This window comes from Phoca vitulina, unplaced genomic scaffold (assembly GCF_004348235.1).
Source record: "Phoca vitulina isolate PV1807 unplaced genomic scaffold, GSC_HSeal_1.0 scaffold19, whole genome shotgun sequence".
In the NCBI taxonomy this organism is placed as follows: Eukaryota; Metazoa; Chordata; class Mammalia; order Carnivora; family Phocidae; genus Phoca; species Phoca vitulina.
Genome location: NW_022589722.1, coordinates 2,129,080 through 2,153,213, shown reverse-complemented (window position 1 = coordinate 2,153,213; position 24,134 = coordinate 2,129,080). Strand labels below are relative to the sequence as shown.

The 24,134-nt window shown below is 35.4% G+C and overlaps 1 protein-coding gene across 21 annotated transcripts in view; it reads left to right on the top strand.

The window, feature by feature from the left end:
* The window catches only part of MGAT4C (MGAT4 family member C), a 727,898-nt gene that overhangs the window by 637,874 nt on the left and 65,890 nt on the right, over positions 1-24,134 (top strand). The window lies entirely within an intron of this gene.

The window sequence follows — 24,134 nt, the reverse complement described above, 5'->3', positions numbered from 1 at the left end:
AACAAGATGCCATTGCTAAGTCTAACATAGTGTAATAGTAATAAATGCGAATGTGGATAAATTTCCTTAATAAGAAATCTTATATTACAATTTTCAAAAGTTCCGATATACAGTATTTTTCTGGATAAATGAACGAAATAAAATAACCCAAGGATTGAAAATAAAGGTAAAGGAAAAGACGTAACAATTAAATCTGATAGAATAAAAAGTACAAGAAGCTGAATTAGTAAAGAGCTTTTATTCACTTAAAAATGTAGCTTTAAAATGCAGAGCGCAAACACTAATGGAAATGATAGGGGAAATTGGTAAATGATAAACCATGTTTAGTAGAAAAACTTAGACTTCTCATAAATCAGCAGAGCAAGAGGGCACAAGAGAGAAAATTTTAACAGAAAATCTACATTTAAAAAAGGTATCATGGAATATTTGTGAAAATTAACCATGTATCAAACCACAACCCATCCCAAATTGCAAAGGCAAAAGCTCAATTTAAAAAATTAGAAATTGATGGTATGAAAAAAAAATTTATACACTAAAATATTCAAAGGCAAATTCTCTTCTAAATAAAATCTTAGTTTGAAGAGAAGAATGGAAAAGCCAAAAATAACAAATGCTTTAGAAATGAATGACAAAATCATCAAATAAAAAGACCCATGGGATTCAGCCAAACCATGATCATTAAGAATAAGCTTTAAAAGAAAGATGCAAGTCCTATATGAAAAAATAAAAATTTAAATGCCAATTTTTACTGACAGATATAAAAAGGTCTTACAATGATGAGGCATCACTTTCTTGAGGAAGTTGGAAAGCTGTGTACATTTTCTCTAAGCCCAGATTATAAAAATATGTTTACACCATAATCAATTTGTTATTGGCACAAGTATAGAAAAATTTTTAAAGTGGTTAAAGAATTCAGACATAAACCTCCATATAAAGTACAATATGATTTATTAAAAGAGATAGAATTTCACTAAGTGTTGGATAATTCTATAAATGGTTTTAAATGAGAAAGTTTTATGTTATTAAATACAATATTTTAGTATTTGAGTTTTCATAGCATAGGTATGCATGGTTTTTGTTAATAAAAGGATAATGATTTATAGAAAATTGCTATTTACTAGGAAAAAATAAAATTAGTCCCCTGGTATATATATATGCAATTTATGCAAATGTGAAATAATTTGTAGCTATTCAAAACAAATATGTAAGCTATTCACATGAAATATGTAAGGTAAAAAACAGCAAAAAACTATAGAAATATGTACATGGACATATATGTGTCTGTAAAATATATATATATATATATCCCATTTTTGTTTTATACAATCTATGTTTGCATATGTTTGCACATGTATACGAAAAGTATCAGAAGGATTAACTATGAAGATATTAGTTATCGAGGAGAGAAAGTGAAGGAGGACTGAGCACTTTATATGTCACCTAAAACGGCAGTGGAAAGAGTGAGATTACAGAAAGCTTCTACATATATAGTCTCTGCCTGGGGCCATTCACACACTGCGATGGCAAGGCAAACCTAAATGAAACAATGCACGAAATGGAGACAATACATGACTGCACCAGAACATGTCTCATTGGCACTCAATCACACATGCCTCAGTGGTTCCAACACAACGTAAACTTCCAGGTAGTCACATCAAAACTTTTCTTGTAGCACGTGGTCAAATCATTTTGGACAGTTTCATAACTAAGAGCAAAGAGGGAACAAAGTAACAAATTACTTTGAAAATCCAACTCCACGATACTCCTGTCCTAGTATTAAAATTTAGAAAAGGAAAAATGATGAAGGCCCTGTAAATGGGGAATTCGGAGGGCAGTACAATGAAATCATGTTAACTTTTTTATAAGAATATTTTCATCTCTTAGTAACCATTGTAAATTGCAGTTTATACATTACCAACAGTGGTGACTTAAATTCAGGAACTGCTTCTCCTAGGAAATGGTTTTCTAAACTCGGGAGTCATTTAAGAAGTGTAGAAAAAGAGTCTATTAACTGATACTAAGTGTAATTCAAGCAGGTGTTTCTTCCATTTTTATATAAGTGTCAAATGACATGTTGCTGCTCTCTATTTGACTAAAATCCTGATTAGAATTGGCTTGAAAATGAAACATTAGCTGGTTGAAAAGCAAAAAATTCTTTTCAGCCTAGTTGTGGTAATGGCACATAGTACAAGCAGTTCGAGGTAGAGAATACTTCTCACTTAATAGGTACCTGGAGTTTTCCATTGTTGTGGAAACTAGTTTGAATACAACATTCTCATGAAATTACTCTTAATAATGAAAAGAACAGGTTAATTTTAAGTGAATTAAAAGGTACTTAAATACACCTAGCAAGTTTCTTTCCTTATTAAATACTAAATATCCCTGATAAGTTCAGGAATATAATGAAATGTCTGGGTCCATGGCAAGTAAAGCATGAGGGGCATATACTCTTTATACTTGTTGTAAATTTCAGTATGCATTTTTATGGAGATCTCTCCAAAAGTTTGCAAATGCAGTCTCTTCATGTCACAACCATTTCTATTAAACAAACTAAAAAATATAATAAAATTTTGTGCACTGTGGTACTGAAAAAGAGTAATAGCTACAAGGTATGTGGAAAACAGTAAATGATACATATATTATGTTAATATTTGGTATTGTAATAATGATGTCAATTTAATTGTTATTCTAAAGTCAATGTGAAGATTTTCTGGCAAACAAATGACTAAGCCAAATTATTTTCTATAAAATGTACATATATTCTACTTTTTCTTACACTTTCCTCCTATCTGTGACTATTTTAATACAACCTTTAAATTAAATATCCACACAATAAGCTGCAACATTATTAGTCCCTGCGAGGGATTATTTGAATCGGGTCTTATTGGTGGCAAAATAATTTAGACTATGAAATTCTAAGCCCACGATATCAACTAAGGTTAATGTAATGTACTTGGAAGAAAGCCCAAGGTTTGGTTTAAAAGGGCTGTGGCATGGATATATGATCCTGAAGATTAGCATAAAATGGGAAAAGTAGAAAAGAACTATAAACAGTCCAAGGTACTACAAAGACAAAGAACTTAGAAAGGCAGAGAAACCAATATTCCAAAGGGCTGACTATGGGCACTGAGAAAACCATAAAGATATTATTTAGACTTTAGGTAGAAAAATCTACACTAGAGAGGAACTAGTGTACTAAATTCTTGATCAAATTTCTTATGATGTTTTATGAAAATAAAGTCAGGAATAAAATATCATCCCACAGCAGCAGAAGATCATACTTTTCAAAGGCCTCAATAAAGAAAATTATATAGGATACAAAAAACCAACATAAATTGGAATTAGAAAAACTCTGATAGGGCGCCTGGGTGGCTCAGTTGGTTAAGCGACTGCCTTCGGCTCAGGTCATGATCCTGGAGTCCCGGGATCGAGTCCCACATCGGGCTCCCTGCTCAGCAGGGGGTCTGCTTCTCCCTCTGACCCTCTTCCCTCTCGTGCTCTCTGTCTCTCATTCTCTCTCTCTCAAATAAATAAATAAAATCTTAAAAAAAAAAGAAAAACTGATAAGCTGATAAGAGAAAAAGTAGATTTGAGAAGAAAAAGTTATAAATAAAAGAAAAAAAGTATCACAAATGAAGATAAAACTAGATGAAACACGAGTGAATTTAAGTAGTAAACAATTGAGGTAGAAAATGGAAGGTGATTATTTTGTATTAACTAAGGAAAGAAAGAAAGAGAAAGAGAGAGAAGGAAAGAAAAGAAAGAAAAGAAAGAAAGAAAGAAAGAAAGAAGGAAAGAAAGAAAGAAATAGAAACAGATATAAGATAAAGCAAAGACCTGGGGTGGGGGAGGGTAATGGAGTAGAACAAATACAAAAGATATAAATTTTAAAATGTTTTATATAAGAAATATATATTGACAGGTTGTGCCATGTGCTTGGGAAAATCAGCCCATCATGGCCAGAAATGAGAACTGTTCTAGTAAAACTATTGAGCTTTAAAGAAAAAAAAAATTTTTTTAAAGGGTGTCCAAGCAAAACAATCATGCTAATTATCAGGGAAACGGTTTGTAATCAGATATTTGACAGCAACATTATTTTTTTGCCAGAGACAATGGAATCATATATTTAAGATTACCAACTATCAAAATCAAAGGAGATAATGTAAGAAAAGTAGAATAAGTTAATGCTTGACTTATAGGACTTAACTAGGAATAAATATTACTTCAAATTAGATGGCATAGAGAGGGAGAGAGGGGAAAAATAAATTATAAGCTAATTTCAATATTGCTCATAGGTTGGAAAAATTAGAAAAGAGTCTTTCCTACTCCTCTCCCCTCTAAAAAACAAAGGAAAAACTAAAAGTATTCATAAAATTTTAGTATATAGGTAATATCTAGAACAAAATACAACTGTTACTAAATAATGCAGTTGCTTATATATAAAATTCTAAAAATAGTTGCCAATTGGAGAAAACAGGTTTCAAGGATTAGAATAGCAGTTAAGACTTTGAAAACAGGTAAGTTATTACAAAAAGCAATTAAAAAGTATTCTTTTCAATAAATGGTGTTGGGAAAACTGGACAGCTACATGCAAAAGAATGAAGCAGAACCATTTTCTTAGCCCATACACAAAAATAAACCCAAAATGGACTAAAGACCCAAATATGAGGCCTGAAACCATAAAACTTCTAAAAGAAAACACAGGCAGTAATTCCTTTGACATCAGCCTCGACAACATTTTTCTAGATATGTCTCCTGGGGCAAGAGAAGCAAAAAGAGAAAGAAACTATTGGGACTATACCGTTAAAAAGCTTTTGCACAGTGAAGGAAGTCATCAACAAAACAAAAAGGCAACCTACTGAATGGGAGAAGATATTTGCAAGTGATATATCTGATAAGAGGTCATATCCAAATATATATAAAGAACTTATACAACTTGACCCAAAAAATAAACAATTCAATTAAAAAATGAGCAGAGGACTTGAATAGATATTTTTCCAGAGACGTACAGATGGCCAACAGACACATGAAAAGATTATTAACATCATTAATCATCAAGGAAATGCAAATCTAAACCACAATGAGATATCACCTCACACCATGCAGAATGGCCAGTATCAAAAAGACAAAAAATAATAAGTGTTAGTGAGGATATAGGAAAAGGGAACAACCACTGTGGAAAACAGTACAGAGATTCCTCAAAAAATTTAAAGTAGAAATGCTATATGATCCAGTAATTCCACTACTGGGTATTTACCCAAAGGAAAAAAAAAACACTATAGAAAAGATATATGCACCCCTATATTTATTGCAATGTTATTTACAAGAGCCAAGATATGGAAACGATCCAAGTGTCCTCAATAGATGTATGGGTAAAGAAGATGTGGTATATACAATGGAATGTCATCCAGCCATATAAAAGAGTGATATCTTGCCATTTGCAACAACATGGATGGGCCTGGAGGGTATTATGCTAAGCGAAATAGGTCAGTCAGAGAAAGACAAATACCATATGATTTCACTTGTATGGACTCTAAAAAACAAAACAAAACAAAACAAAACAATTAAAAACAGAAACAGAAACAAACTCATAAAAACAGAGAACAAAGTGGTGGTCAAAGGGGAGGTTTGTGGAGGGATGGGCAAAATAGGTGAAGGTGATTGAGAGGTACAAACTTCCAGTTATAAAATAAATAAGTCATTGGGGCTTCTGGACGGCTCAGTCAGTTAAGCGTCCAACCCTTGATTTCTGTTTAGGTCATGATCTCAAGGTCATGGAATTGAGCCCTGTGTCAGGCTCCATGCTCAGTGAGGAGTCTGCTTGGGTTTCTTGCTTGGGATTCTTTCTCTCCCTTTCCTTCTGCCCCTTTCCCCCGCTTGCACTCTCTAAATAAATAAGTGAATAAATAAATAAAATATTTTAAAAAACAAAAATAAGTCATGGAAATGAAAAGTATAACATAAAGAATATAGTCAATAATATTATAACAACATTGTATGGTGACAGATGGTGACTACATTTGTCGTGTGAGCATTGCATAATGTATACAGTTCTTGAATCACTATGCTGTACACCTGAGACAAATATAATATTGTATGCCAAATATGCTTCAATAATAAATATTAAAAAAGAAAAATTGTTTCAAAATCAAAAGCAAGATGACAAAAATTAACTTAAATGTATATTCAGAACCACACCAGAGGAAAAGATTTCAGGTCATTTTAAATATCCCTAGGAACACATACACAAAGGGCTAGCATTTCCCTCCAGCCTGTTTAGAGTGGACATTTGTCCTCATGCTCTCAAGACTTCTGGAACTCCAGCCATCATTCCATTATTAAAAGAGCATGTGCTAGCTATTAAATCTCTTTAAAGAACTTTTCCCAAAACTTCACCCAGTCACTTCCACTCATAACTCATTGGTCAGAGCTTCAACTTGTGTTATTTCTATCAGGATGTAAATCTAGGACATGCATTGTTCTTAAATTTCGACATATTTCCACTACCACCGCCCCTGCAAATAGGAATTCTGAAACTACGGACGCAAGGGAACGGATACAGGGGGTGTAGCCAGCATTCTCTTCCACCCCGGTTTTTCAGCCGAGTAAGTGCTATGGCAGTGAGCAGGTGACTTGGGCTTCTCCTCTCCTATCTAGGGAAAGGATCAGTTCTCTAATCCTTTAATCTACAGCTTAACGTACAGGGGAACGTAATTGAGCCTTGATAAGATGAACAAATCCCTGTCATTCTCCACAGGTAGGGGCACAATGCATAGTATTTTACCAAACAACAACAAATTTCAAGGGTCTCAAACTCAAAAGAGAGAAAAGAAAGGAGGAAGACAGATAATTACAAAAATCATATTCAAGAAAATGTTCTCTTTGTAAAATTCAGCAGAACAGGCAGCTTTGTAACAATCCTATTGTTTTTTTTTACAGTAAAAAAGTGAAAAGGATTGGAATACCTGCCAATGCATATAGTTTAATTTCAAAAATATTATGTATTTTATATTTTTTTATTTCTGAAGATGGTATTTAAAATATTTAGTACTGTACAACACACACATATCTGTGTGTTTGTGCACAAATTCACATTTACCGATATTAATATAACATAGGCGTGGTATTTGCAGTGTTACAACGCGGTCATTGTCAAACTTGCTTACTTCCAATTGAGGAAAGTTACGCTGCATACCACCTTCCCTTACACCTGTTTGAACGCATTTAAAAATAAGTTATGTACTGATCTTCTCTGTCAATGGCTTGGGACAAAAAGCATGGTTTGCTGATGTTACCATTCTTTTTGCTGGTTGATATTCAGGTTTCTCTTACTTAGTGTATGTTTTACAAATTCATTTCTTCTCTCTTGGTTCTGTTCATATCACACAGCACAATTCGTCTTTTTCCTTCACCATTTGTACACTTAATCCAACTTTCACCTGCACCAAAGAATTACCTGTTTTCTTCCTTGTTGTTCCCTTCATTGGACATTTTTTACACTTCTTTAAAGTAGGCACTACCCTATTTACCCTGCAATTTGAAATTAATAAGTATGTTGAAATCATATGAAACTTCAAAGCTTATGAATTAAGCGTACAATTAACTGATAATTACAAGAGTATGCAAGAAAAGTAAAATGCACAGCATGTTAAAGAAGTATGGAAATACCCGCGACTAACTTTGCTTAAGGAATTCAAGAAGACTGCATTTAAGGAGGTCACATAGTAGATCCAGACAGCATAAGTAGATATTTCCCAGGTAAATAAGAGAAACTGACAAGGGCATTTCATAGAGAAACAAAAACACAAATTGAGAAATCCATGAAAAGATGTGGTAACTTGAGAAGCGTGGAGCTGAAAGATCGTGGAGGGTAATCACAAGTGATGGAACTAAAAAGGAAACGGAAGGCTTTTATTTGCCAGTTTGGACTTTCTTATATTTGTAGGCAGCAGAGTAGAATCTGAACTGTTTCAGAAAGAAGTGCAAGCGAGAGTGATAAGAGATCAATTAGAAATTTACTATAAATGAAATTAAAAACCACTCTGAGGTAACATTTGTCAGAGACTGAAAGACTTGCCTTCTTGCTCTATCAATGAGGATGCTGGGGAAATAGGTATTCTCAATCATTGCTGAGGTGATTTTAGATTGGAAGATTCTCTAGGAGGACAACTTGACATCTTCTACCCAAATTGCACCTGCATATATTCTTTGATTCAGCAATTCTAACCCTAAGAATTTACCTGTTAAATATATTTGCAGCAATCACATATGGAAGATTATTTGTTGCAACATGGTAAGTGTAAAAGATTTTACCTCACTTAAGGTCCATCAGTAGGTTACTGGTTAAATAAAATGTGGTGCGTTCATACAAAGGAAGCATATGCATTTAAAAAAGGACAAAGAAATCCCTTTGGGTGGTGATATAAAACAATCTCCAGGATGCACTGAGTGAAAGAAAAATGGCACAAAAATGTGCATAGCATGCTATTATTTTGTTAAAAGAAAAGCAAAGAAAAAATGAGTATACACTTATTTTCTGCTATAACATGGAATAATTTTAGAAAGAAGAGTTCTATTGTCTTGGAGAGAAATTGGGTAGCTAGGAGACAAGTAATGAAGGGAAATTTTTCCTAATATATGATTTTGTGCTTTGTAAATTTTGAATCATGTGAATATACTACCTATCAAAATATTTAAAGTTCAATTTAAAAATAAATATTATATTATTTCAGATAATGAATTACGGGAGCCTGTATGAAGTTAATAGCAGTGAGCTTGGAAAAAAAAAAAAAAAAATGTCTCAATTGTGATTTTCAGATAGAAACGAGTCCAGTTTGAGATAATTCTAAGATACCTTAACAGAGTAGAAAAAAATGTCCTGAGTGAGATGATGATAGAGATATAGATAGATGATAGCAGAGATAGAGAAGTCACCAACATCTAGATGCTAGTGGAAGTAACACATAATGACACCGACTGTATAAGTAGAGCAGGGGAAAGGACAAAATCTAGAACCTGTTACCAGCCAAAATGAAGTGGCAGAAGATGGAGAAAAGCTAATGAAATAGATTAGAAAGGGGTAATAAAATAATAGGAGTATTAAGAAGAGAGTAGTGCTCTGGAAATTGTGGGAGGAGTAAAGGTTAAGTAGACGGTATTCAACAGCATCCAATGCTACCAGAGATTTATGCTCATTCCAGTCCCTTAATAAACCAAGAATTATTTACACTGTACTACACACAATGCCCTTTCTTGGGTATTACCACCACACTGCAATTTTCTTGTGATTAAAGGCTGTGTATAATCTATAGGACATAGCAAAGTGATTTCATATAATAAACTCCAAATAAATAATTAATGAGAAGCAATGAGAACTTTAAATATATCTTTGTGTTTTCTATATGGCCAATTCTACCAAATGCATTAGAGAGGTACAGAAGAATGGGCATTGAGAAAGCGTTGTCTATTAGAAACTGCAGGAACCAGTCCTAAAGGAAAGGAGATTGTGGAAATATACTGTCAAAGGGTTAAACAGAATGCTGAATGAAAGAAAGTGTTGCTTGTGCAGCATCAAGAAAGCCAAAGGAAGATTTGAAAAGTATGAGAATTTTAGTCATGCTATGACCAAGTGTAAAGAGTCAGTAGAAAGGGGCATACTGATAGGACTTAAAAGAAGAGATTTAATAATAGGAAAAGTGAGGTTTTGAAGGAAAGTACAAAAGAGCTCAGGGTTAGCTTTGAAAGAAGGACATCTACATTTTCCTCTGACATTATATGGTAGATGAGAGTATGGATACAGACAAAGGCACCAGGAGGTTTAGAGGGAGATAGGCATAGCATCATATGTTGAGTTAAAGGAGCAACTACATGTCTCTTAGATAATGTGTTCTTATCATCGTTCTTCGGATTAAATATTCAGCACTAAAGATTCAGGTAAGATAAATATGATGGTAAAAAGAAGATGGATCTAGGGCCTTGAGAAGAATGGTTAAGATGGAGAATCTACTTGGAACTCAAAAGAAATGAAAAACAAAATTAACTGAGAACTTAGTTAAAATGAATCTATATGAATTAGTGTTAAAAATTTCCCAAGGGCACACATGTTCTACTTATACAAATCCTCAGTGTTAATAATATAGTATTTTCACATCCTTTATAGTATTTTTGATCACCAGTTATAATGATCTTGGGAAATTAAACCACATAGACTCTCTGGACCTCAGTTTTAATATAAATAAAAGAATAGAGTAATGATAACTTATCTCCATCCTTCTTCCAGCGACTTCCAAGCTGTATGAGTATTGTTACCTATTCAAACATGTGGATAGTGGAGTGTGCAATACTGTAATTTTGTTTTTGCACATCAAAAGGCTGTTTAAAAAAAGAGGTAGTTTTTAAATTCTTTCTTGCAGCCTATAATCATGACTTTTTTTTATAGGAGCGTGAGGTGTTTTTGTGGTTACTTAGGAGAATTGTGGTCTGCAATGAAAAAACCAAAGGTCCCTTTTCATTTTTGTAGGGATTTTCATCCTGTCATATATCAGAGGAGACTAGAGGGCTGAGGGTTTTGTGGAGCCACAAGATGACTTCTTGCTATAGAGGATGGGGTTAAAAAGGAAAAGGAAAGACAATTTCTAGTTCTTTCTGTGATACTAGTGAGCAAGGCTTTAGTGCCTTTGGGATCCTCTCTGGGGAGCTGTTATTAGATAAAGGGAAGTCTAGCTTCCCTCACATAATGTCTTTCATAATGTCTTTGTGTGTCTGGTGAATGCCAGAGGCAGGGACTTGCAGGTTATGTGAAACTTCTGTGGTAGCTTAGAAATACTGTGATATACTTCAAGGGCTCTCCATCCAGTTAAGAGATACACAGAAACATACCTTTGTGTCCAGGAACATCACTTTATTTTTTTCTGCAATTCTGTATTTAAATCACTTTGCAGGGCACTCATATAAAAAGAGGAATTATAAAGCTATGAGTTTCAAGCTCTCATTATTTCTTTGAGTTTGCTGTTTATTTTTTGCCTAAGACTTTCAGCCATTTCAGGACAAGGTCTGCTAGTCTCTAGATACTGTCATTTAAACTTAAGTTCCTCCTGGGGCGCCTGGGTGGCTCAGTTGGTTAAGTGACTGCCTTCCGCTCAGGTCACGATCCTGGAGTCCCGGGATCGAGTCCCACATTGGGCTCCCTGCTCAGCAGGGAGTCTGCTTCTCCCTCTGACCCTCCTCCCTCTCGTGCTCTCTCTCATTCTCTCTCTCGTAAATAAATAAAAAAAAATAAAAAAATAAAAAAAAATTTAAACTTAAGTTCCTCCTGACTGATTAACCATTTTATGCTCTGCTTTCTTTCGCATTTGGTTAGTGATATCGAAATGCATTAATGCTTCATATAAAACAAAATATCCTGAGGATTCTCATAGTTATGTTCATATCTGGAGCCAGTGGGGGGGAAATGGTTAACAACCCATCACTATATTCATGTTAAGAAATTTCTACAATTACACATCGATTTTGGGTTTCTGCCTCATTTACTCAATTCTTAGGAAGTAGCTGTTATTCAAGGCTACTGCTTTTGTTCTTTTCTTCCTACTAATTCTCTTTTTAACAAAACATCTGAGGCAACATTTTTTTTCTTATAAAATATTCCTATTTAAGCACTGAAAATTAGAATAGTCCCAAAGTCTAGACACTTTGGCTTCTTTTAAATTCTTTCCTTTTGGTATTTGATATTTTTATTGTTTGCTTGTTTGGTTTGGCACTTTCTGTGACATTTTACAGGAAAGGGGGGGAATACACATTTAACTTTTTAGATAAATTATTACAACAAGTAAACACATCGAATTGTGCTTTCCTCTGAATTTTGTCCTCCAGTGGTAAACTAAACAATCATTTGTGGCTATTAGGATCAGAAAAATATACTTTAGGAAGATTCTAGGAAGGCAGCCCAAGTCTATACCAATTATTCCTTCTCCTGCCCTTTCTTAAAAAGTAAAGTGTAATCTAACTAATGAATCTGGAAGAAAAGTCCAGATACATTTGTGGCTTTGGGTTTTTAAGGAAGACTCTAAATTATCACTGTTTAAAGGTGGAGAAGTTCACCAAGGACTTATCAGCCTTGAAATAAACCTTTCCTCTGGAGATAAAAAAAAAAAAAAAAAGACAGACTGGTGTTAGAATCCTCATCACAATACTGGAATCTAGAAAAGAATAAATATTTACAGACATTTGAGAAGAAAGTACTAAAACCTAGACTCTACCCTCAGCCAATATATGTGTGTGCTACAAGTAAATACAGTAAGACATTCAATAATTTAGAAAGTACATCACTCAAAAGGCTTCTATGTGGTAATTACTTGAGGATCTTCTCCAGTAGAATGAATATTAACTAAGAGAAAGAATTCCAACATAGAAGATACTGTGTGTGACGAATAGTGATGGTCAGTGAATAGATTCAAAATGTTGGTTAATTCTAAATAGATGATAATATTGTGATTGTAAGCAGAAATATTTGTAAAAATAAATACAACTTTAGAAAACTTGATCAATAGACAATATTTTCCAAAGAAAGAAAAAAAGTAAACAATAAATTCATAGTACATTTTAAATGTGGGATAAAATATACGTTATCAAAGGAATGAGACCAAATATATCACTTAGGAAAATATGATATTCAATGACAAAGACTCAGTTTTGAATAAGTAAATATAAACTCAGTAAAATTTGCTAAGGAAAAACCTATCTAAAGTGAAATGGCAAAAAGTGATTTAAAATTAAGTGAAAAATAGGAGGTCCCACCAAGATGATGAACAGGTCAAGAAATGCATAAAATAAAACATTTTGGAAATGCAGAGAAAAATTGTTAAATCAGCAAACACTTTCCTTAGAAATGGGGTTTTAAAAACATTTTTCTGAGAATCAACAATCCAATGGCAAGTTGGGGAGAGGAAGAACAACAAAAATTTTAATTAAAAAAAAACAAAACAAGCCAAAGTAACACAGACATGTATATATTTCATGTTTGAGTGATCCCACACACAGTTTAAATCTATAAGTTGTATCCACATGTCATTGTACTATGCCTCTGGAACATACAAAGAAGTTAGCTCCAAATAAAACTTTAATGTATTAAAAACATAGAGATGGCAAAGGATACTTCTTTAGATTAAAATACAATAAAACGGGGCGTCTGGGTGGCTCAGTCGTTAAGCGTCTGCCTTTGGCTCAGGTCATGGTCCCGGGGTCCTGGGATGGAGCCGACATCGGACTCCCTGCTCAGCGGGAAGCCTGCTTCTCCCTCTCCCACTCCCCTTGCTGTGCTCTCTCTCTTGCTGTGTCTCCCTCTGTCAAATAAATAAATAAATAAATAAATCTTTAAAATGCAATAAAACAAGAAAAAGCATTTCAGGAATTTTTGATAATTTCTCACAATGTAAATAAAAGAGGAAAAGTGAATATATTACACATCATTTTAAATAATTTGATACTTATGTTAGGCTTCCTGTTTGAAAATTATGTACTGAAACTTACAAGTTATGATTAATGACTTTTTTTTTTCTCTTTTCCCTGAAGATGCTTAAGCTGTGGTTCACATATGTTAGTACTAACTTTCTTTTAACACAATCAATGGTATTCATTAGAAATCATCAGGAAACATTATATGAAATGGCTACAGTCTAAAGTGCCCCTCAATAAAATTAAGAATAAGACAAAGAACCCACAATAGCTACTAATATTCTGTATTAATTTGAAGGTTTTAAGTCATAGATGTCAATTTATCATTAGTTAGAGATGATGTGCTAGGAATCCATAAAGTCTGGAAAAAAGTGACTGCAAAGGCTGTGGAGTCCTCACTGGTACCTCCAGGTCCAGTGGCAGGGGACCAGGGCAGGTGGCATTGGGGCTGGAGCCGATGGGGTGTACATGCTTGATGCCAGGGACTGGTTGCAGGAACATGCGTGGTGGCAGGACCATCTATGGTGGTACATGCTGTGGTCAAACGTGCACAGTTGCCGGGGCTGGTGCCGTGTGCCAGGAGTGCACTCGTCCTGGCTCAAGCACAGCAGTGCTGCAGGGACAAAAGTCACAGATACCTGTGTCCCAGAGGCAATGGGACAGTGACAGGTGGACACAGCTGTAGATTTAGACTGTGTGCGGGATCACTCAAACATGACATGCACACACGTCTGTGTTACACTGGGCTTGTTGGGGTTTTTCAATTAAAATTTTCGTTGTTCTTCCTCTCCCCTACCTGCCGTTGGATTGTTAATTCTCAGGAAAATATTTGTAAGACCCCACTTCTAAGGAAAGTGTTTGTTGACTTAATAAGTTCTAAGCAAAATATTAAAGGAGTAGCCTAGTCTGGACCTGTAGACCCTCCAATAGCTCTCCCTGCCAAGGATCCTGTATTTCTGATATCACGGACCCCATTTGGCTGATCCAAGGAGACACCGTACCCCCAGACGTGGAGTTGCCACACATCACTGTACTTGGCACCCCTCACCACTGAACCCGGTTTCCCAGCACACTCCAGGGTACCCCCATCCGCAGGTGAAGTCTTTCCTTACTGAAGTCAGTCCATAAAGTCCGGAAAGAGTGACTGCTTCTTCAAATGCAGAAACACCTATGGCTGCAGGGATCACAGTGTCAGGGAAACATGACACCCACAAAGGAACACAGTAAACATTCAATAACTGACACCAAAGAAATGGAGATCTATGGATTTTTCAAATATTTAAATTCTGCTTCTTTGTGATTAATAATTCCATCTTTAAGTCATTTCTTCTCAAATTTTACCCTAAACAGTCATGACAGACCAGGCCACTTCTTCAATATTTTGCTTAAAAATTTCCTTAAATACACAATGCCATTGCTCACAAGTTCTACCTCAAAACACTAGGTTACAAATACAATTCAGCCAAATCCTTTGCCACTTTATAACAAGGATTGCCTTTCCTCCAGTTTCCAATAACATGTTCCTCATTTCCATCCAACACCTCCACGTTCTGTTCCCAACTACTTAGCTGTTCTCTCAGAAGATGGGGGTTACCTCTTCTGTTCTCCCCTTCTCTACCTGAGCTCTCTCACTGATGTCACCTTTAAAGGTCCATTACAGCAACATAGGCTTTTTCTAACATGTACCTCAAAACTCTTCCAGACTCTACTTATGACACACTTCAAAGCCACTTCCACACTTTTAGGTTTTTGTTATTCTACTTCTCAATACCAATTTATGTCTCAGTCTGCTAAGGCAAAATACCATAGACAAGGTGCTTTAAGCAACACACATTTATTTCTCTGGAGGTTGGGGATCTAAGATGAAGGTGCCAACAGATTCACTGACCATTGAAGCCTGCTTCCTGGTTCATAGAAGCCCATCTTCTTATTGTTCTCATGTGGTAGAAGGGGCAAGGAAGGGGCGCCTGGGGGGCTCAGTCAGTTAAGCATCTGCCTTCGGCTCAGGTCATGATCCCAGGGTCCTAGGATCTAGTCCCACATCAGGCTCCTTGCTCAGCGGGAGCCTGCTTCTCCCTCTGCTGCTCCCTCTGCTTGTGGTCTCTCTCTCTCTGACAAATAAATAAAAATCTAAAAAAAAAAGGGGGGGGTAAGGAAGCTCTCTAGGGGTATCTTTTTGGGGGCAATAATCTCATCCATGAGGGCTCCATTCTCATGACCCAATCATCTCCCAAAGCTCCCACCTCCAAATATCTTCACATTAGGGATTAGGTTTCAAGATGTAAATTTTAAGGGGGCACAAACATTTAGTCTGTGGCAAATTAAAATGCAAATATCAGGAGAGTAAAATCAATAGAACATGCTAGAATTATTTTGCTACTAAAAGATTCAAATTCATGTTGGGTTTGTAAATGCCCTCTCATTTTTTTCCCCACACCATTAGTTTTTTATAATGAAAAAACCTCCCCCAAAAAGGTATTTTATGGAGGGAGAAGAGTTTTAAATATATTTCATATTGGGGCACCTGGGTGACTCAGTTGATTAAGTATCTGATCCAACCATTGATTTCGTCTCAGGTCATGATCTCAGGGTCGTGAGATCGAGCCCCATGTCCAGCTCTGCACTGGATGTGGAGCCAACTTAAGATTCTCTTTCTCCTTCTCCATTTGTCCCTCCCTGCTCACACACTCTCTCTCCCTCTCTAAAAAATAAAATAAAATAAATGTATTTCATATTATGTAAAATAGTTTGGTGCTTAAACTTTTCTTTTGATAATTTTGTACTGAAACTTACAATTTACCATTTACCATTTACGACTGTGCTGTTTTTTTTTTTTTTCTTTTCTCAGAAGATTCCTAAACTACGGTTGATATATGTTAGTACTAAATGTCTTTTAAGAAAATCTCATACTTGACAAAAAGATATGCTCCAGAATGTCTCTGAAGAAATATTATAAGACAAATGAGCTGTTGCCTACCAATTCCTTTTTCAGTAAAAGCTTTTGCTTTATTTCCAGTTAGTCACAGGAATCATCCCTCTGGGATAATAAAGACATAGAGTAACACTGAAAAGAATCATAAGATTTCAGAGGTGAAAAGACCTTGGAGATGGTTTAGTCTGAAGTCCTCATTTTGCAGATAAGGAAATTGAGGCCAACCTGCAGTTACACGGATGGTTTAATGGCATGGCCAGAATTAGAAGTACCGTCTGGTTCTCAGTCCAGTGCCTTTTTGATTATACTGTGCTGTGGTCCTCTTCGTGACACCTCTGAAAGCGGTTCTCATAAAGCCTCTCCACCTGATTCTCAGTTTTTCTAATGGAAATAATTTCCCTGCAGAAAAATGCCTGCCAAGGATTCTGCTATAAGAGCTCCCGCTAGGCTTGGGGTCCCTAGACAGTACGCTCTGCAAACTGTAATGAACTACATAATGTGTCTATTCTCCAGTGACATGGAGGCTTCACAATGTAGACTTTTTTTTTTTAATAAAGATTTTAAGCAAGCATCTCAAATGTCTAACCCTCTCTACCATGTCCCATGAGACAGAGCCTAGAGCCCGTCGCACTCAGCAATGTTATATGTTGGAACAATAGGAGGATGTTTCAAGATAGTTGGCCTTGTTTGTCCCAATCCCATTTTTTTTTTCAATCATTCCTTTTATAAATCAGCATGATCTCTCTGGCCCTTTCAGTAACTGAGCAATTGAGCAAGGTCTCAGTGCAGAAAATTTTCATCCATGACAATAGTGCAAATTATCACTGAGATCTCACCCCACTTTATTCAATTCCTATAACAAATATTCTCCATACTGTGTTCAGGCTCTGTATTAGCCATTGCTCCCCAGTGCTATCAGTTGTGCTAGATGAACTCTCTCTCTCTTGAATATTGCAGATAGCTGGATTCATGGTGAATTTGTAAATTTGTGTGGACAAAAATAGCTATCAAAATAAATGTAAAACTATAATAAATAGCATGTAAAGAAAATGAAAATAAGGTCTGTAATTTCTATCCAATGACCACGCATCCTTGATTTGGATCACAAGCTCTAAAATGTAAATCACTTTCACTACACTGCTTTCCTATCATTGTAAAAAGTCACCATGGCAACAAATCAATAACAATAAAAACCAATTCATTATTGTTCTTTAATGTCTATAGGTTACTAGAATGTGGTTTTGGAACATAACCCATCATCTAAAAAGTTTTCCAATATTTTTTATTCATATTTCATTATCCCTGCTTTCTTACCCACAATAACTACATAGATTTTCTCCAACATGGAGTACTAAAATTATGTTAATTATAGGACCCACTCCCTCTGTCCACATTCCTTTGAATAGCAGAGAAACAAGGGTGATTTCTACTCACATCAATTAAATATCATTCACCTTTAATTTTTTTCTTTTTTTTAAAAAAAGATTTTATTTATTTATTTGACAGAGAGAGAGACCATGAGAGAGGGAACACAAGCAGGGGGAGTGGGAGAGGGAGAAGCAGGCTTCCCGTGGAGCAGGGAGCTCGATGCGGGGCTCAATCCCAGGACCCCGGGATCAGGACCCAAGCCGAAGGCAGACGTGTAATGACTGAGCCACCCAGGTGCCTCTAATTTTTTTCTTTATCTCAAGTTGAATGCCTAGAAAATTTCTACACTATTCATAACCCTGACTTCACATATAATTTTTTTCAAAAAAAAAACAAACCCAGATATATCCATGCTGAGAGTATTTTGCCTATTTTAAAAATTAAATACTTTAATTTTGTTACCCAAGCATTTTTACAGTAATGGAAAACCATAATTGCGTTTTCAATCATACTCTCACTGGGAAGCTAGCTTTATGGGACAACATATTTATTTGAATATGTTCTCCCTCTGGTTAATAAACCTCTTTGTTTTTCCTCAGACCTACTAATTTTGAGGAAAACATGTAACTCCAACCACCTACTATTATTACAGAAGTAGATAGGAATTCTGGTTGCAATGTCTTGATTCCAGTTGAACTCATTGTACATTTGAAGTGTATGTGTGTGTGTGTTTGTGTGTGTGTGTGTTCACTGACAAGTTTTTACAATCAGATTGAGCCATAGACAGGTGGGATAGTCCTTTAAACTCTTTCTGCTGCAGCTTTAATAGCACTTCCTATATTTCTAAACATTTTTAAATGTTCTATTTGATCATTTACAACATGAAAATATGTTGCTTATTTTTCATGGTAATCAAAATAAAATAGAAAAGTTGAAAACATAAAGGAAAATAAGAACATAAGTGTGTGATAAAAGCCTGAGTCAGTTGCTAGTGGGTAAACTAACCCAAATAAATCACCTGTAACAGCGAGCATAACTGCTTTCCCAGTGAAAGGAAAGGAGTTGGATTGGATAAGGCAAAGCAGTAACATTAGCTTTTAGCTAAAGAATATTTAGATATAGCAGGTGGCAAAAAGACAAAAAAAGAAAGAAAGAAAGAAAGAAAATCCAGATAGGAGGATCAGAGAATGGAGGGTGGAGAGTTGCAGCCCACACTGTGGTAAGTAAGAGATGCCTGGTCAGCACAGCACCTCCTAAAACAGGGCTCAAACAATGGCGAGGCAGTGTGGCATGGTAAAGAAGCATCTGGAAGGTTAGAGGAATAATCTTATCCAAGGCTCAAGCATGAGAGCTCTTCTCTATGGCCACCCAGTGTAACAGAGCATGGCAGGAAGAGCTTCAGAGACTTCTGGATGGAAATAGGGTAGGAAATCAACTAGAAAATAAAAAAGGAAAATGCAAAGAAGGAATGGTGGTGGGGAGAGAGGTAGAAAGCAAGCTGACGACTTGGCCATTCCATTCAATGAGCACATACCCAGAGTGACAATGAGTTTAGAGCTGTGAACCTGCTTTCAATGATCTACACTTCACTTTGTTCTCAATGTTTACACATTCCTAGTGTTTACAGATATAGAAATGCGATTGTAGTTTTAACAGATATATAATCTTTATATATTTTGCATATAGACACTATCCAGTTTTCCATATATGTTTTTGTGTATATATGTCTATATACACTGTAAATATACAATATAAAATATATATGCCTATATATCCAATAACATGTATGGGGAAATGGATAATGTGTTTGTGTGTGTGTGTGTGTGTGTGTGTGTGTGTGTGTAGCTCACTCCTACTATAGTTTTCAGGTAAATTTCCAGGGAAATACCCATTTTTCTTGCTGCCCTTATATTCTAGCCCTCCTTCTAATCCACAGCTTCCCATCAGAAAAGACAGCACTATAGAGTGATATTTAATGATGACCACTGGATGTCCTTAGATAGTTTAAAGAGGAGACTGCTGAATGTGCCTTTCTTTAGCACAGTTTGACCTTTTTCTTTAGCTTTCATAGTTCAGCATTTCAAAGTGCTACCTGAACTCTCAGCAAGTCTACTACGATTTTCTCACCTTTGCCTTGTTAGTGGTGTTACTAGGCAAAGTTCTTAAATGGAGCAGTGGGAGAGATAATCTCTCGGGTTTTTATATTTATAAGAGATACTAAGGTTTTCTGTGTCCTTTTATTCCCTTGAATAAATCCATCCTAGTCCCATTCATTTGAAAAAAAAAAATATTTATCAAGTGCCATCTCTATGCAACGATTTGACTGGATGCCTAATAAACAAATGCTACTCCTGTCCTCTGGGGCTTTCTACCTGTTCATACACTATAGTGATATGACTCCTCTTCTCAGCAAAAACCAGGGCTTTTCCCCTCTTATTTTCCTTATTGAACTCCTTCTATTTAATAGGGTCTTGCTTCTGAATGCTGGTCTCCTGTAGACTAATTTAGAAAAGGAATAATTTATTAAAAATATGAGTGAGTTGAAGTGTTTGCTTCAATTCCAGAAACAGTTCCTATACTTAAAAGTGATAATAAAAGTATGTCACATTTTTCTCAGGGTTTTATAAACCTCATCCTGCAGGGATGTGCTGCTTACCTTTTAAAAAATCCTTGCTTTGCCACTATTACTGAAAGAATTACATATTATCTTTCAGGTATGTCAAGGTGGAAAAAAGTTTGAGAACTAGTCCCCTTCGTAGTTCAGTGTGAAATCTTCATGTCAGATGGGAAATCATTTTCAGGAAGGCAACCTTTGGAAGAAATGTTAAAAATCATACCTTACTATTTTGCCAAAAGCAAGGTTGGTAGAATCAGGGTTAAAAAGTAAGGACAGTAAGACAATAAGACCCAGTGAATTGATAATTCCCCACTCAACTTCCTTTGGGTGCTCTTCAGTCTGCAGAAGAAAAATAAAAGAGCATGGATATTTCATCTAAAATCTTTTGTCATTAAGTTAGTAGGTAAGAGGATTTATATTTAAAAAAATAAAGCTAAATTAAACACTAAAATTGAAAGAACTAATGTTCATTACCAAGAACATTACCTGTTGCCTTCTACTGAATTATATAATAGTTTCTAGAAAGAAGATGGAGATTTACACTGACCTCCACTATGAAATATGAATTGGAAGTTTGAACTGAATAGACATATACATTCTTCAGAAACCACAAAAACCAAGGTGTCTCTTCCCTTCATGGTTTTAGATGGAAACAGTAACAGAAATAGGAGCTCTGGAGTATCTGTTAAATTTTCATTTAAGCAAATGTTTTATTCTGATGATTTCTGAATACACACCTCTCAATGCACTAAAAAACTGCTTCTGAAAATATATTTTCTAATCAACTAGACTTACTTTAGAACTTCATTAATGTAAGTATCTCTTGAAAATACTTTTTTTTCATGTCCATTACTGAATGGTATGTAATAATCAACAAGCACTTGGAGTCTGTACTTTGTGGAATAATCCATATTTTTTTTAAAGAAGTCAGCATTGTAGTCTGAGTGTATGAGTACTCCATGTGGATCTCTTAAGATTCCTCAGGGCCGTCAAAAACTAAATAATTGACTGAATTTTTTTTATCCTTTCATATGCACTTGTTTTGGAGTATGCATTGCATAAAGGAATGGAAATGTAACTTCCAGTCCCCTCAGATATTCCAATGCCATAATACTATTAATGATGTGAAACTTCAGCTAAAGGTTAAGGAGTCTTAGATATTTTTCTTCTCCAAAGAAGAAAACTAGCTGGGTAAAGACCTATGGGAGTAGATAATTCTTCTGAAAGAATTATCATGAAAAAAAAGGGAGTAAATATATTGGCACAGTATTTTCTTTTTCCAGTACAATTTCAGCTCTCTCAGTTAATATTTCTTTTATTTGATTAATTAGTATATGTAATTCTCTCCCTCTCTCAGCCTCCCTACTCATCTACCTACTTACCTATGTATCCATCTGCTCAATCCATCTATCTATCTATTCACCTACCCAAACATCTTTCCATCCACCCTTTGCTTTGTTGCTCAAAATGTATGAAGTAAGAAAGAGGAGAGAATGCATATGTATAAATATGCATGGCTGTCTGTGTGTCTCTACCTATCCATCAGTCATAAGACTCACAGATATAAATATATGTAGAGACACATTTTGTACACTCATAAACATATTTGGCCCTTTAATTTGTATTACTGTTTATAATTATATCATTTTATCTTCCTCTTTCCTGTGGACAGAAACAAGAACATATGTGTTGGTCTGACCTAGTATATTTAAAAGTATAGTACGGAGGAAAGACAGATGGACCTTCTAGAAAAATTCTGAGTGTCTTTCCTTCAGAAAGTCTTTTTTAGAAAATTAGTTTAGTAACATGAGTGCTTGGGTTGTTGCAATAGAACTAAGAGAGTGTAGTAAAGTATTTAAGAGTAGGGCAAACACCATTTACTAGCTCTGTACTTTAGGCAAGTCACTTAGTCCTTTTGTCCTCAGTTCTATTGTCTATAAAAGAGGGATAATAATGGCAAATCTTTCACAGGGCTGTTGTGAGGACTGAATGTGCTAATATTTAAAAGAGCTTTGAACAGCAGTTGCCATGAAATAAACACTCTATGCATTAGCTGTTACTTATTGTCTGAATACCCTTATAGAAATGATAGCTCATGAGAGCAAGAGATTTGCTTTTATGTTAATTGCTATTTCCAAGCACTAAGAATAGTGCCCAAAAGATTGAAGGTATTCAACAAGTCTTGTTTTGAAGACACAGTATAGTGTCCTAGTTAAAAACTGTGATCATGAAGACAGACTCCCTGCATTAAAATCTGGGCTAAGTATTTATTAGCTATTTGACTTGTGCAATGTAGTTAACTCTGTTCTTCAGTCATTAGATCTGTAAAATGGAGATATGATGGTTAACTTTGTGGGTCAGCTTGACAGAATCATAGGTTGCCAATGATTGGCCAAACATTATTTCTGGATGTGTCTGTGAGAATGTTTCCAGATGAGATTAGCATTTGCATAGGCAGAGTGAATAAAGCAGATTGCTCTTTCCAATGTGGGTGGGCCTCATCCAATTAGTTGAGGGCCTGGATAGAACAAAATCAGAGGAAGGGAGAATTTGTTCACTCTGCCTGACAGTTTAAGCTGGAACATTAGTCTTCTCTTGCACTCAGACCAGGATTTATACCATCGGCTCTCCTGATTCTTGGGCCTTTGGACTCAGAGTAAAACTACACCACCAGCTTTCCTGGTCTTCCAGCTTACAGATGGCTGATCATGGAAATTCTAAAACTCCATAATTGCATGAGCCAGGGAGATATATATATATATTAAGAATGAGAGAGAAAGAGAGAGAGATCTGTATGCATAAATATAGTGTATCTTTGGTTGGTTCTGTTCTCTGGAGAGAAATTAATATAAGGTTAATGATAAAAATCCCTAATTCATGCGATTATTGAGAGGAGTCAATGAATTAATAACATACGTAAAGCCCTGGCACATAGTACCATTGCTAACACATCACGTGATGCTAAGAGGAATCATTGACATGTAAATAGGACGTGCTCCCTAGAGCCAACAACACAGCAGCACTCATGAGAGCTGTATAAATGTTAACTACTCTACTACTGCTGATAACCAGAAGTAAAGTTAATAAATATTTTATGGCCTAAATGATACTGTTATAAGCCAACTGTAAAGCATCTTTTATAAATTATTTACATAGCTGTATTATTCCTCAAAACACAGTTGGGGCTATCTCTATGAATTTTTTCGGCCCTGTTTAAGCCTCTGAATTTTGCTTTGTAGTGCCTATTGATTTTTTCCCCCTAAAAGAGATGGCCTTTTTTTAGCTTTGACTTTCTTTTGGATCTATATTTTTTCCCATGTCTACATATTCGCATGATGCCTTGCTACTTTCCTAACCTACAAAAGTTGAATAGCTTCATGCTGTGGTGCTTTCACAATGTATTCAATATGATTGAGTGCTCTTTCCTACTGTCTTAGTGCTTTTTCATGTCATATCCTCTGTTGCCTACCACCACATATAAAAGTAATATTACTTTATAATTTTACCTTGGGTCTATCCGTATTATTACACAAGCTGTGAGCCTTTTCTTTAGATGCAATTTAGAGTAAATGGTAATATTCTACATAGTAATCTCGATACCATCCTTGTTTAGAAACATCAGCATTCTCTTGAATAAGCAAATTTGGTACGTGTTTTCCCATGGATTTTGGCAAAATAATGAGTTTATATCTTGATTGGTCAATTTTTTAAAAAAAATTATTAATTAACTTTATTATTAGAACCCAGCACAGGGGCGCCGGGTGGCTC